The sequence below is a fragment of the Balaenoptera borealis genome, assembly GCF_965194805.1.
Source record: "Balaenoptera borealis genome assembly, chromosome: 14".
NCBI lineage: Eukaryota > Metazoa > Chordata > Mammalia > Artiodactyla > Balaenopteridae > Balaenoptera > Balaenoptera borealis.
Genome location: NC_138875.1, coordinates 50,670,621 through 50,686,837, shown reverse-complemented (window position 1 = coordinate 50,686,837; position 16,217 = coordinate 50,670,621). Strand labels below are relative to the sequence as shown.

The window sequence follows — 16,217 nt, the reverse complement described above, 5'->3', positions numbered from 1 at the left end:
TCTTGGTGAGCTGTTTAACCTTCTGTGCCTCATTCTTCTGGTCTGTATATGGGGATGATCATAGGGTATGACAAGAGGATTAACTGAAGTAATGATGATAAAGCATGTAGACAGGGCTGGTATGGTACACGGACACTTAATGTTAGCTATTATTAACAATACAAAGTGCAGATGTGAGCAGAGTTGGCTGCTTGCATGTTTGTGAGGGAACAAGGACAAGGAAACAGTTTTAAACACAATTCAGGGTGTCTTTCCATACAAGCATAGATTGTTCCAAAAGGTGTTAGAGCATTTGGGAGGTTGCTGTTTGGAAGGGATTTAACCAATGGCTAACATCCCTGCTTCTCCCTTGCGCCGTAGATCAGTGCCAGATCTGTGCATGAAAGCATTACTCAAACTGTCTCTTTACAGAGCAGTTAACCTTCCTTGTCACTGCTTCCGGTGGGGGATCAAGAACATCGAAATTGTGGAGGTGGCACCATAAATCATGGTCACTTCTTGACATGGCCAGCAAAGCAGCTGCAAAGAGTCTCAGCACAATGTCAGCTCAAAGTTGAAATGCAAAGCTTTAACATATTCATTTTCTCTCTGTTTTTATTGTCATCCTGATTTTTCCTTCTTTCCCCTTGACTCAAATGAGTGAATAGGAGATTGATCTTGGCAGCGTGGTGGGTTAATTCACCATGCATGGTTTTGCTTTCTTTCTTTTTCCTCCAAATGTGAACGTTGTAACTTAAGAAGGAAATAATTGAGCAAAACCTAACTTGACTTAGTGAGAGAACGGTTTTCACCCAAGAAATCTTGTTTCAGTCTCTCATTTTCTAAACACAAATTCTCTTCAGCTGTATTCTTAGGAGCTAGCAGCATACCTGGAACATAGCAGGCACTTATTGAATATTTGTGAAATGAATGGATGGCAGTTCTGGCCTTCCAGCTCTCTCATGCTTGCTTTTGTTTCTCCTGTTCTTTACCAGGATCTTCTCAACTGACCCCTCAAAGTGTCTCCCAGGTATTGACTGGTTAAGCACTGTGGAAGAGTTGCTTTCTTGGTTTAGCTCTTTTCCTACCCAACTTGGACCCCAAGGCCTATAACTAACTACATACTTGCCCTTATGAGGACTTACAATCTTGACCCGTCTCCATTCAGTCATCTGTTTTGTTGGCTCCTAATACTGGGCAGTTGGATTTTATGAGAGCTATAAATCTCTCCCTAGAAAAATGCACCGACACACAAAGTTTGGCACATGGTTTTTTGGGACCTTTTGGGAGAACATTTATGGATCCAAGATAAAGACTCTGCCTTTTGTAATTGCCTGTTTAATTATCAATAGCCCCTGCTGGGCTCTCCTCTCCTGAGCTGCTCTCAGAGAGTGTGTGCTCCCGAATGCTCTTGCCTTGCCCTGCAGGAGGAAGCTTAGTGGCAAAGGCCTGGCACCTATCAGAGGAGAGCTGAAGAGCACCCAGTCTTCCTAGGGTGCAGAGGGTGGTCTAATTCAGTGGCTCCACATTAGAAGGTCCACTTGCCTATGGTGTGCACTATGTTCTATAATACCAATCTTATTTGAGACAAAGGGACGTTTTAATCTCCTATTTGCTTTACTCTTTTGTTGTATTTCGTAATTGGTTCAGAACTCCAGGCTTGGAAAAAGTGTATGTTTAGGTTGGGGGATGGGTGGGGGGGGCACGACATAGGGCTTTCAAGTGCTAATATTACCCCACCCTGAATTCATCATGTTCTCATCCTTTTTCTCCAGAATTTGTCTCTCCTCTGCTTTCTTTTACCTTTCTCAATGCCAGACCTCTTTTTTTCTCCCAGTGGTCTTTCTAGAACTTAGCTACCTGCATTTTCTGAATTTTCTGAAAACACTCTTAACCTGTGGTAATGGAAAAATAGAGAGATTTTATCCAGTTTTCCCATTCTGTCTCAAGAGTGCAAAGGGACACATGGATTTTTTTTTTTTTAATATCTTCATTGGAGTATAATTGCTTCACAATGGTGTGTTAGTTTCTGCTTTATAACAAAGTGAATCAGCTGTACATATACATACATCCCCATATCCCCTCCCTCTCACGTCTCCCTCCCACCCTCCCTATCCCACCCATCTAGGTGGTCACAAAGCACCAAGCTGACCTCCCTGTGCTATGAGGCTGCTTCCCACTAGCTATTGGATTGTTTTTAATGCTTTTTTTTTTTTTGGCCGCAGCACACGGCTTGTGGGATCTTAGCTCCCCAACCAGGGATCGAACCCGGTGTCCCCTGCAGTGGAAGCGTGGAGTCCTAACCACTGGACCACCAGGGAATTCCCCTTTTTAATGCTATGGAGGAAGGAAAAGAAAGAGTTTTCAGTCACGGCTGTGACCTGTAATTAACTGAGCAAAATTTCTCTAGGTACTGGGGGTGGTCCAAAGGAAGTAGAAAACAGAGATCTTGCTGTCATGAAGTTTACATTTAAGTAGGAGGACTGTGTAAACAAAAGATATATAAAATCACACATAATACTAAAATATCAGGAAGGATTTAAATTTAAATGAGAGTGCTGGCATGATTGGTTAGGATGGGAAGGCTGAACATGTGTTAGCTCCTAGCACCTATTAACCATTATTATTACTTATGGAGGAGATCAGTGTATTATTGCAGTAGGTCAGGAGACCTGACTTTCTCTTGCCTCTTATGTCCAAATAAATTCCATTTTACCCCAGGACCTCTTAGTCTGAGCTCTGTTCTGCTTCTGTGCAGTTTTAGATACCTTGGTTGGCTTACTGTATAGATATGGACCTTGCGTCTGTTTTGTTTTATTCTTGACCAAACTCTATATACAGCCTGACCGAATTCTAGCAAGTTGTCCACAAACAACAAGAAATATCACGTTCTGTTTTTCATTTAAATTAATATAAATCCGTTGCCGAGACCCTGTTCCACAGGACTGTCTGGAAATTCAGTATCAACCTTTACTAACACTCTCTAAGGGCTCCCAGCCTTGGATTATGCAAGGGATTTGGGACTTCGAGCCTGAGCATCAGGGAAGACCATCTGGTCATTGGCCACCAGTCTGCTCCTCTGATCCCAGAAGCTCTTAGATTGGGAGTCTCTGTTACTTGAATGTGGTGCTTAGAGCAGAGGAATCCTGGAGGAGGCTTAGGGACCCCTGGGCTTAGGTCTGTTCTCCCTCTGTGTCCCACAGAGAGACCACTTCTGGGTCTCATCACCTTCCTGGGTCTGGGCTACCTGCAGGGCCCACTCACCTCTCTCTCCATTCCCCCAAATAAATTTCTCTGTATTCTAGGCTGAATTGTGGTCCCCCAACCCCAATTCATGTGTTGAAGTCCTAACTTCCAACATGTGAGAATGTGCCTGTATTTAGAAATAGGGCCTTTAAAGAGATGGTTAAGTTAAAACAATAATCCACCATGACTGATGTCCTTATATGAAGAGATTAGGACCCAGACACACACAGAGGGAAGACAATGTGAAGACACAGGGAAGACAAGGCTTCCACCTGATCTCGGGTGGCCTTGGCCTACAGCGGCTTGAAGCAGGATTTCAGTTCCTGGCCAGAGATTGAAGTCAGGCCACGGCAGTGAGAGCGCTGAATCCTAGCCACTAGACCAGTGGCCAGTGTCAAGGCCCTGGCCTGTCAGCTGTGTAGAAATGAATTTCCACATAGAGACAGAAAGTAGTGAAACAAGTGAAGTGTTTATTAGGAGGAAAAGGGTACGTGTGGATAGATTCTCAGAGAGAGAGTTGCACCCTCATGGTAGCTTGAATCACTTTTATGGGGCATTTCTTCTGGGTTTCCTTTGGCCAGTCACCTTGCTTTGCCTGGTTCTGAGTCTGTATTTGGTATATCTCAGGATCCTCCCACGTGTGCACGCGCATCTCCTAGCCAAGATGGAGTCCACTGAAGAGGCCTATGGGTAGCTGGCATCACTTACTATGAGGTGACACCCCCTCCCTTTTGACCTCCGAGGAGCCTTTCTGTGCATGTGTAGTCAGGAAGGTCTCCTTGACTTCGAGAATGAGAGAGGCCTCAGAGAATGAGAGAGGCCTCAGAAAAACCAATCCTGCACCCTGCCTGCCCACACCTTGAATTCAGATTTCAAGCCTCCAGAATTGTGAGAAAATAAATTTGTTTTTTAAGCCTCTCACTGTATGTGGTCTTTTGTTAAGGCAGCTCTAGCTGACTAATATACTTTGTATCCTTTTTTTTTTTTTTTTTTTTTAAATCTGCTCAGGGTTTTGCACAGGGGGAAGAGCCCTTGGCTTGTGATTTGTCTTTCAAATTTCTGTGGCAAGAAAATAGTAAGGCCGTTGCTATTTGGAAGGAATGGTAGAGCGGAGGAGGAGAGGAAAAGGCAGTGGGAACCCAGGCGAATTGGTGATTATCATTCTAAATTATCATTCTACTGTCTGCTTTTTTCCCCCCACCATTGTTTTTTCACTCCTGCCTGTTTTTTCTGCTTATGATCACACAGGTTTCTTGGCTTACCTACTCCTCCGCCCGATCTTCATTAAGCAACTGTTTGTGTGGTGCAAAGCTTTAGATTCCTTGAACTGAATCATATAGCAAGGACTGGAGGAGTTGGGGGCAGTGACATACTAGACCCCAAAATGACTTCTGACCATACTTGTGTCCCAGAAGGCGAGTAGGGTTTTCGAGGGTTTGTCCCGAGCATGGTTAGTCCAAGGTTATTTCGTAGAAACAGCCTCAATATTTACTGAGGTTCTGGCCAAGCTGTTAGCCAAGTGAGCCAAGTGATTGTCGAGCCCACTTTCCACGTTCCTATTAAAAGTCAATTGGAAAAGACAGGATTTCCAAGCAGTTTATAGTCCACTTTATTTTCCTTCCTTTCTACCACCCCATGATTTTGGTAACTCTGTTACTCTGATTGGGAAAAGTTGTTGTCTAATGATATTAACATGTACAGGCACTGATAAACTGTGACCTGTTCTTGGCTTTTTGCAAGACTGGGAATATTAAGATGTCATTAAATATTTTATCTCCTTTCCTTCATGCTACAACTTTAATGCTGTGTTCAAAGATCATTACTCAGTAATGCTGGCAAGCCTCCTCTCCTTTCTGTATAAGAGCGTGTAATATCATTATTACTCTCTGCTGCCTCCTTTTTTCCATGATATTTCTGTCCCTCACTCCCTCCCCCCCGAAAAAGCTTTTATTGAGGGCAAATTATTTTAGGTAGGATATATGTATTATAGGAAGTTATAATTAAAAACAATCTAGACTTTTCACTATTTTTCATGGAACTTGGTAGGGTTTGTCTTAGAGCAAAATGTGTTTTTATAGCCCTGTGTGTTCTGGTTAATGTAAAAGGCTTATTGATTGCAGGGGCTGGTATGCCGAGGTTGTATACATATACAGCTTTCACAGAGTGGGTCTGTAGGGTGGTTGTGTGTTTATCTATAAGAAGGGAGAGTTGGGGAGCAGGCTGCAGAAAAGAGACAAAAAGGCAGGTAATGAAACTGTAAGAGACAAGGGGTAAGAAGGAAAACTGTCTGCGGAGCTGTGAGTCACTGGATGGTGTCTCCACGTTTCCCTACCTAGTGATTATTCTTAAGAATGAGAAACATCCATGTGCTACTTTAGGGAGGCTTAGGCATTGCCTTGGTAAAGGTTAAGAAGATGAAAAAAATGAATTCAGGTGCCATTGAGGTCCTGATACAGCCTCCTTAGGAGGCATCTCGAGAGGGAATGCTGTCAGGACTTGACATCCAACAGGGCTGCTCTTGAACAGTTGGCTGTCACTCTCACAACTGCTGGTCCTTCTGTCATTGCTTTGGTCACGGGGAAGCTTGTAGTCACACTCTGGACTCGTCTCTTTCACCAGATGGGGTCCCAGTGTTGTGCACGGCTGCCCTCTGAGCTTACCTCTGGCTTTTACTAGCTTCCTGTCCTCAGTTACCTTTGTCCCGACTCGCTCATCTATTTCATTCTTTTGTAATATATATTCTTCTGTAAGTTGCCTGAAATCCTTTGTGGATTGAGGTGAGGGTAAATACAAGCAAAGAAAGAAGATGAATTATAGAGTTTCCACAGCCCCTGACAGTTCTGTATAATAGGATATTTGGGAGTTTGGCCATGATGAGGAACTTCTCTTTCCAAAGTATTTTGTGTTTTGCGTTTATTAGACACTTGTAGGTACTTCTGGACACTAAACTTGAGCCACATGTTCTGAGGTAGGGTCTGACACAATGACAACAGGACAGAATTTTTGCAATAGGTCTGCTAAACAGAGGATGAGTGGGCATAATATTTATAGATTAAATAATACATAAAGAGCAAAGGAGAAAGCAGGGAAGAGAAACAACATAAATTTCTACAGTTGGAAAAGAGTTTAAGTTTTGTTTGATCAGTTACAGATAAAGTAATTTTTAAATTCCTAACATTAAACTGCTACTTAATTTTTTTTTTCCAAGATAGAAACATGTCTTTTGTATTGGAATAATTTAGTAATTTCTAAAAAAAACTAAAGACTATCACATTTTCTTCCTTTTAGTGTGCATTTTGAGCTGTATTTTATATCTATTCCAAAACTATCAGATCTGAAATCTGAAATCCCATGTTTCTGCTCATTCTCTTTTTAAGAACAGATTTCTCCATGACCAATGCAGTATCCCCTGGATGATATCAATTGGATTTTAACTCATACCAGGACAAAGAGGTAGGTTTTGGCTCACTGTTGGTGACTTGGCATTTCAGCTCTAATTCTGAATTTTATGGAGCACCAGTTTTTTTTCCCTTAACATAGAGCAGAGGTAGGGAAGCGCCTTCCACCACTCTCCCATACACCCAGGAGACTCACTGCTGTCAGGCTGCATTCCAACGTACTGTCTCATGGCCTCTCCTGAGATTTCTGGAGTTAATGAAGTAAATCAAAATCTCTGAGCAAAATGATTTCAGTCTCTGGAGGTGTAGAGTATGCCATGTGGGATGATGCCCAGATAAGAAACCATGATTACATGTCCCAGCGGTAGAAATATTTGCTCAGGGTCTGAGCTGGGGCGGGTGTGAAAACCTTAATCCTGAAATGTAAGAGGCTTTGTGTGCACTTTGTTGAAATGCACTTCTCCATCCTAAATAATGTTTTAGGCAGCATATTGGCACTACAAAACATCTGAATAAAAGCAATGATGGTATTACTCACAGTATACCCCATCCCTTAATCCTGAGGGATGTGTGTGCATGAATCGCATGCTAAAACACACTTAATCTAATCACCTCCGGAGATTGAGAGGCGTGTACTCATATAAATGTCAAGTCGGGACGTAATTTAGCTGATCTCTGGGGTTTATCGTTATTGCCAGACTCCCTCTTTATTTCATCTGGGGAAGCAAATGAAATGTGTCTCTTTGGTTCTAAACCAGGTAAGAGCAGGAGATTAGCATCTGTGAGTTTTTCATTTGGATATGATAATCATGCAGCCAACCTTGATTTAAGGAGGGTGCAAGGTCCACTTTTTTTTTTTTTTTTTAACCTGTGCACTTGGGAACAATAGAAAGGAACTAAGGTCAAATGATCTTGGCCTAGCCATTATCTACTAGTTGGTGGTTTGTCTACTTGACGACATTCCTGGATGTATTAAAGGTAGTGAAGCAGAGTTTAATTAAAAAAACAAAAAATTGTACTCAAATATTAGAGGGGAAAACTCCTTTTGTGTACACCTGGCCCTGGTCATTATTCTCAGCCACATGAGAGCTGAACATCTGATTGACTGCGTTTGAGATGCTTAGATAAGGAGACCTTATGCAGAAACACAGTGGCCTCTGGTGAAGAAGATAGTTATTGACCACATGTCAGGAAAATCAGGGCTCCATTATGCCTGATTATTGGGCTGGGAGAGTGCATCTTGAAGGAGAGTCTAAGACATCATTGCCAACTGGGGTGACTTTGCCCTGCAGGTGACATTTGGCAACGTCTAGAGACACTTTTGGGGGGATGGGTGTTACTGGCATCTAGTGAACAGAGGCCAGGCAGGCTGCTAACCATCCTACAATGCCAAGGACAGTCCCCCACATCAGTAAATTGTCTGGCGTGAAATATCCGTAGTGCTGAGGTTGAGAAACTTTGGTCTCGTGGAACATTTATATTCCCTTTCCTTACGTATAGCTTTTACTGAACGAAATGAATGAATTAAAAAAAAGAGAGAGAGGTTTGTCCCATCTTTCTAAATGAATGCAAGTTCTGTGATAACTGGGTTATTAGTATTCTAGATGCATAAAATTTCAGCTGTGCACTCTTTCCATTGTATCACTAAGCAGCAAAGCAAAAATATTATCCTGAAATTGCAGAGCATACATATATTTCTAATGGTGTGAAAGAAGGAAAAAAAAAAGCTTACAGAGGTCCTGTTCATAGTATGAAATAGACATCCAAAATCTCAATTTGCCGCATCCTTAATCCTATGCCCCTTAAAATACATCTTTAGGTGGGTATCGTTACAATAGGCTGTTCCAATCATGTCAGTATTCATAAGGATATATTTTAACTTCCTCTGTGTGTAGACCCAGAAGGGAACTTTTTAGTAGGATGGGATATTGCATAAAGCAGTTGATGCCTTGAAAATGGATCATTTCATAAACTGGTGCTGTAAATATTTTTGTTCAGTACATCAAGTTTCGGTTGGCGGGTCCCTCCACTCCTCTGCCTGCGTTGAGGCCACACATTTCTTCTTCAGGCTCGGCCTCTGCAGAAACCGCTTGCTGCATAATCTTCTGTTGCTTGGCAAAGACTTAAAATAACCACCAACGCCTTCTAGTCCTAGTTATAGGGAAATTAGTTCCCTTCATAGGTACCTGTCTTGAATAACTGACTTCTAAAATGGAATAGCTTTTTTCCGTTTTCATTTATTTTGATACTGCCTTTTGGTTTTAAAAGAAATTATTTGTACTTAGCAGTGACAGCTCCATAGTGTAAGCCAGTAGGCATTTATGTGATTGCTTTATTTATTTAATTTTTTAAACTATCTTAACTATTTCTATTTATTTATACTGAAGTATAGTTGATTTACAAGTTATATTAGTTTCAGGTGTACAACATAGTGATTCAAAAATTGTTTTATAGATTATACTCCATTTAAAGTTATAAAACATTGACTACATTCCTGTGCTGTACAATATACCCTTGTAGCTTATTTATTTTGTACACAATAGTTTGTACCTCCTAATACCCTTCCCCTATCATGCCCCTACATGATTGTTTTAGACAGTGTTGATACTTTTTAGCCTTTTTTTTTTTTCAAGGACTCTAGCATCTGCTGGCTTATTTTAAACCTAAAGGCTGAAATGGTGTCAAATCAACCTGGAAACCTTTGAGGTGACCAGTGTTCCTTAGTATCTTATGTGGAAAACAGCATAAGTTCATTTACCTTTATCCCAATGATAAAGAAACTTGGGCCAATTAAATGACTCAAAGAGGGAGGCAGCATGGCTTAGTGTTTACAGAGACTGGTTTTGGAATTGTGGCTCTAACATGCAGTGAATTATGGGGATATTGAGCAAGTTACTTAATTTAAATGGACCTCAAGTATCTTCATTTATAGAATGGAGATCATAATATCATAATAACATAAGATCATAAGATCATAATAACATAGGTGGTCATGAGGTTTAATAAGGGCCCAATAGATGGCAGCTTTGAGAAAATGAGAGATGCAGATGCCATTCATTGGAGATCTCTCCTCCATTACCTTCCTTCCTTCCATTGGTCAGCATTGAGAGCTGGGTACCAAGTCTTGCACAGCCTGGTCTTCTCTTCCCTAGAGCCACTGAGAAATTGGCAACTTACTCTTCTTCCACTCTTGATCGCAAATTCTTATGACTGATATCTGCTAAAGGGTAGAAATCCTAAGCCCTTCCAGGTACTGAAGAGCTGGCCTGTCTTGACACCCCGGTTTCCCTGTAACCTGCGTGATATCTTGGTGAGCTGGAGTCAACCAGTCTCTTCTCCCCAGCCTTCCAGGTCCCCAGGTTTTATCTCTGCTTGTTCTGCTCATCCCAGAGCACGCCCAGAACCTGATCACCTTTTTCACCATGCTCAGGTGGCGGGCCTTGTTTCTTTCTGACATGATCAGAAATCTGGTGATCCTGAAAGATCTGCCTGGCATCTGAGGATGCTCTCTTATCTTCCACCCTGTACTTCCAAGGCCAGTTCTTTCTCCTGTTCCTTATCTTTTTTTGGTGGGGGAGGCAGGTAACTGGTCTATGTTGTCCCATGTTTGGATGTAATTGATAATTTGAAGCTACTTCCCTAATTGGAAGCTTTGGCCACCAGTTTTACCCTATCTTGTCATTAAGGCCTTAGCCTCTTTCTTCTTGGTGACTGGAAAGATGGTGTGTGTGCGGTTTTCTTAATAAGAGATAGAGGTAACTCTGTAACATTGGCAGCAAGCTACCAGATTGTAAACATTTTGGATAGGAATGATGGTTTGGCCATCATTTTATCCTTAGAGCCAATGATGAAGAAGGTATGGAATAGATATTTGCTAAATGAATGTAGGGAAATGCAGATACATTAGTCTCTTATTTGATGTTGTACTTGTTTGGGATGTTGAATGTTCTTTGGGGGAGGCATGGAATAGGTAGGGTGTATGAGAGGGATGGCAGGAGGGAGGTATATAAGTCAGAACACTAAGGTCCATGTGCTATTTAAGGCAGGTAAAAATCTATATGACAGATAATGGGAAGCCACTGCAGAGATTTTAGCTGAGGAATGATGTCTAGTTATTAAAATGTATCAATAATGCCTAATTATTGCCTTGAAATCCTTAAAAATATTCAGAGAAAATTATTTTGAATTGACGTTCAGTTAAAGTAGTTATATTTCTGTATAGTGCTTTTACAAGTTATGAAATCAATGAAATGAAATCAAATGACAGAAACTGTGGCTGGCATGCAGAACTATGGATGCAGAAGCCCCTTTCTTTGGTCTCAGATTGTACCTTTCTCTTTTTTCTGATACCTGAGCTTTTGGACCTTGAAAGGAATTTACTTGTGGAAACTGAGGGCTGAATTGGTTCTAGGATGCCGAATTTGCTCATGGGGAGTTGTGGGGATTATGCCTTACATTAGAGTGCAAATGACGCTTTGCTAACAGGAGAACCCATATGCAGGAAGATTGTGTTGTACTCCTAATCATTCACTTCAGCAATTCTTGAACTCGCAAATCTTTATTTTAATCTAGACTGCAGCCCATCTCCACAGAAGAGGTAGTAAAATCGTTAAATGAATTCATATGCACACTCTTTAATTTATTATTGGTTGTAATGTTGACATTATCGTATTTCATGTAGGGAGAAGAGTATAATAATTGCACTAACAATTTATATACATGTGTCTTTTCAAGAATTAGCAATTTTCTAGTAATGGCCAAGAATTATTTTCTTAAAACAAACGTGTTATTGCTATTATAAGACTTTATGCTCTTTTGTACTAATTACAGTTTTAGTAAGAAATTGATTTGGAGTTCCCCATATTTTCTTAGAATCTCAAACGTATTAGTTTTACCAAGAATATCATGTTTTACTACATTTTTTTGCAAGATTATAGGATGATGAATTGTTATATGAATTGGAAATAATCGTTTTTGGTCATTTTTTACAAGCTATGCAAAAATGCCATTTGATATGTTTTCAAGACTCTCTTTTTTTTTTTTTTTTTTTTTTGGCTGTGTTGGGTCTTCGTTTCTGTGCGAGGGCTTCCTCTAGCTGCGGCGAGTGGGGGGCCACTCCTCATCGCGGTGCGCGGGCCTCTCACCATCATGGCCTCTCTTGTTGCGGAGCACAGGCTCCAGATGCGCAGGCTCAGTAGTTGTGGCTCACGGGCCCAGGTGCTCCGCGGGCATGTGGGATCTTCCCAGACCAGGGCTCGAACCCATGTCCCCTGCATTAGCAGGCAGATTCTCAACCACTGCGCCACCAGGGAAGCCCTTCAAGACTCTTTTAACCCTCCCCCTCCCCCCAGGCGGATCCAGAGAATAGAATAAGATTATCTGGACTATATCTTTAAATATTTTGCTTTGTTTGCAAGCATATTTAGTAGTAAAAGCTTCTAAACAATGAAGACATTTTCCCATGTAACTGGCTCCTAAAATGTTACTAAAGAAAATTATTTATATTGAATACAATTTTCTTATTACAAATATTTTATTTAAAATGAGATAATCTAAGCTACAGTTTATGCAAAACCACTTAGAGCCCTTTAGATTGACCTCTGATCAGTCTGGCTGTCATGACCCCAGGGAACAAGAGCGAGCTCTAACCCGTGTGCCCTGGGGGCTGTGCTTGTCACAGGCTCCTGTCCCATCCTTCGGGGCCACTGCCTAGTAGTGCGTGAGCCACTGAACGCCTGATATGAACCCAGCAAATGAGGCAGCTAAACATGGAGATTTTCAATGTAAACTACACAGAGAGGGAATTTATGTTGATTTAGGCTTTAAAACTGCTTACTATTCTAGCCTGTTTTATTCTCAGACCAGTAAGATCATTCTGGGTCTTTATTCTTCCTGCTGGTCTTCAGATGCCATCTGAGGGGCAACCTCTGGATACAAGCTGGGCTGAACAGACCCACCTAATCTTAACTGGCAGATCCTTTGGGATAGAATGACTAGAAAATCCTCCATTCATTCATTCATTCATTTATTCACAGAGTAAAAAAGTATCTGAGTACTTGCTATATGATGGATATATCGTGCTGGGAATACAACAGCGAATCAACCACAGCTCTTACCCTCAGTACAGCTCACTGCCTGAGAGCATTAGTCTGGCCCCATTCTTTCAGCTTTCCTTTTTTTGTTCTATGTTTGACATACGGAATATCTTCTCTCCTTTTTTCCTCCGATGCACGTTTATGGCCATCCTTGTACACTGTGCTTCCTGTGGCAACTCACTGCTGGCTCCAATTTGGCAGGTAGTTTATTACCTGACCCATTTTATAGATGAGGCAGCAGAGAGCTCTTTTTTTCTACATTAGAGCGAAGACTATCTGCAGACATTAAAGCTACAAGCTGGGAGACAGAGGAAAGTGTTTTCCTGCGTTTGAGGACACAAAATTCAGGCCTTTCTTGAAGTTCAGAAGAGCCCAAAATTGAGTTGCTCAAAAAAAATATTTTTCTGGTTATAATTAGTACTAGGTTGAGGGAAAATTACAAACCTCATCTGGGAATAACTTAATTGACCACTGGATGTCACTGTTGTTCCATATAAGTACTATGGACACAGCTACTTGGCTCGAGGACTGGGGAGGTTTTGTAAGTCTGTCTCTGTATTTTTAACACTCTTGCTTTGTCCAATTTGCATTATAGTCATTACGGATTTTCTTTGAAACAAGGTTGTATTACAAATAAGCAACTTAACAAAGAAATAAAATTTCATCTTACCAAGGAGTAACCGTGGTTGATGATCTGATTTAGGGGACGAAGAAATGCTTGGTCACTTGCAAATTGTCCACAGAATAACCTGATGGAAAGCCATTATTTCTCCTTTGTCTGAACACCCGGATTGTTGAGATTCTGTGCCACACAGGGACTGAGCACCGTACTCATGAAACTGAAGAGTCACCTTTTTTTTTTTAGTCTTTTTTTTTTTAACATCTTTATTGGAGTATAATTGCTTTACAATGGTGTGTTATTTTCTGCTTTATAACAAAGTGAATCAGCTATACATATACATATATCCCCATATCTCCTCCCTCTTGCGTCTCCCTCCCACCCTTCCTATCCCACCCCTATAGGTGGTCACAAAGCACTGAGCTGATCTCCCTGTGCTATGCGGCTTCTTCCCACTAGCTATCTATTTTACATTTGGTAGTATATATAAGTCCATGCCACTCTCTCACTTCGTCCCAGCTTACCATTCCCCCTCCCTGTGTCCTCAAGTGCATTTTCTACATCTGCGTCTTTATTCCTGTCCTGCCCCTAGGTTCTTCAGAACCATTTTTTTTTTTTTTTTTTTTTTTTTAGATTCCATATATATGCGTTAGCATATGGTATTTGTTTTTCTCTTTCTGACTTACTTCACTCTGTATGACAGACTCTAGGTCCATCCACCTCACTACAAATAACTCAATTTCGTTTCTTTTTATGGCTGAGGAATATTCCATTGTATATATGTGCCACATCTTCTTTATCCATTCATCCGATGATGGACACTTAGGTTGCTTCCATGTTCTGGCTATTGTAAATAGAGCTGCAATGAACATTTTGGTGCATGACTCTTTTTGAATTATGGTTTTCTCAGGGTATATGCCCAGTAGTGGGATTGCTGGGTCGTGTGGTAGTTCTGTTTTTAGTTTTTTAAGGAACCTCCATACTGTTCTCCATAGTGGCTGTATCAATTTACATTCCCACCAACAGTACAAGAGTGTTCCCTTTTCTCCACACCCTCTCCAGCATTTATTTTTATTTATTTATTTATTTTTTAAACTCAAACTTTTTTTTTTATTAATTAATTAATTAATTAATTTATGGCTGTGTTGGGTCTTCGTTTCTGTGCGAGGGCTTTCTCTAGTTGTGGCAAGCAGGGGCCGCTCTTCATCACGGTGCGCGGGCCTCTCACTATCGTGGCCTCTCTTGTTGCAGAGCACAGGCTCCAGACGCGCAGGCTCAGTAATTGTGGCTCACGGGCCCAGCTGCTCCGCAGCATGTGGGATCTTCCCAGACCAGGGCTCAAACCCGTGTCCCCTGCATTGGCAGGCAGATTCTCAACCACTGTGCCACCAGGGAAGCCCTCCAGCATTTATTGTTTCTAGATTTTTTGATGATGGCCATTCTGACCAGTGTGAGATGATATCTCATTGTAGTTTTGATTTGCATTTCTCTAATGATTAATGATGTTGAGCATTCTTTCATGTGTTTGTTGGCAATCTGTATATCTTCTTTGGAGAAATGTCTATTTAGGTCTTCTGCCCATTTTTGGATTGGGTTGTTTGTTTTTTTGTTATTGAGCTGCATGAGCTGCTTGTAAATCTTGGAGATTAATCATTTGTCAGTTGTTTCATTTGCAAATATTTTCTCCCATTCTGAGGGTTGTCTTTTGGTCTTGTTTATGGTTTCCTTTGCTGTGCAAATGCTTTTAAGTTTCATTAGGTCCCATTTGTTTATTTTTGTTTTTATTTCCATTACTCTAGGAGGTGGGTCAAAAAGGATCTTGCTGTGATTGCAATCCCTATCAAACTACCACTGGCATTTTTCACAGAACTACAACAAAAAATTTCACAATCTGTATGGAAACACAAAAGACCCCGAATAGCCAAAGCAATCTTGAGAACAAAAAATGGAGCTGGAGGAATCAGGCTCCCTGACTTCAGACTATACTACAAAGCTACAGTAATCAAGACAGTATGGTACTGGCACAAAAACAGAAATATAGATCAATAGAACAGGATAGAAAGCCCAGAGATAAACCCACGCACATATGGTCACCTTATCTTTGATAAAGGAGGCAAGAATATACAGTGGAGAAAAGACAGTCTCTTCAATAAGTGGTGCTGGGAAAACTGGACAGGTACATGTAAAAGTATGAAATTAGAACACTCCCTAACACCATACACAAAAATAAACTCAAAATGGATTAAAGACCTAAATGTAAGGCCAGACACTATCAAACTCTTAGAGGAAAACATAGGCAGAACACTCTAAGAGCCACCTTTTAGAGGTCACCTCTTCCAACATTCTGCCTAATGCAGGAATCCCTTTTAGGACCTAAATGAGTGACCACTTGCCTCTGTTTGAACCTCACCCCCAGAAACCATGCTCACAGATTCCCCAGGCACCCCATGCTGGAGTACTGGAATTGAGCTGGAAGGACAGAAGGATCTTTCTTCAGCTCACCTTTTTGTGTTCTCTCATGAATCCTATGTGATGTTAGATGCTTGTTTCTGAAAGATGCTGTGTGAGTTTAGAGGAAGGGGCTTGGCCCAGGCTAGGGGCTGTGAGAAGGATCAACTGTGGGAGGGTTAGTTCCTGGAGCAGGCTCAGTGGGGCCAGGGAGGGAGGCTGTGGGCCTTCTGGCCTCCCTCGGATCACATAATGTGTAGTAGATGCTTCCTCTGGCTGTTCTCAGGCACTGTGCTTTTTATGAAGATGCTCCTGGTAAGCATAGGAGGAGTTTGACAAATTCAACAGTGGTTACATTTAATTAATACAGTTCTCTCTCCCTAGAGCTTTGTAGAGGTCAGATCCCATAATTGAATCCTGGTTTTGCACTGG

At 41.3% G+C, this 16,217-nt stretch overlaps 1 long non-coding RNA gene across 1 annotated transcript; it reads left to right on the top strand.

Moving 5' to 3' along the window:
• Window positions 1-4,037: 4,037 nt before the first annotated feature.
• On the top strand, window positions 4,038-14,025 carry LOC309611301. Its single transcript, XR_014234437.1, has 2 exons — window positions 4,038-11,639; window positions 11,938-14,025. It is a non-coding gene; the product is annotated as an uncharacterized lncRNA (long non-coding RNA).
• The last annotated feature ends 2,192 nt before the right edge of the window (window positions 14,026-16,217 follow it).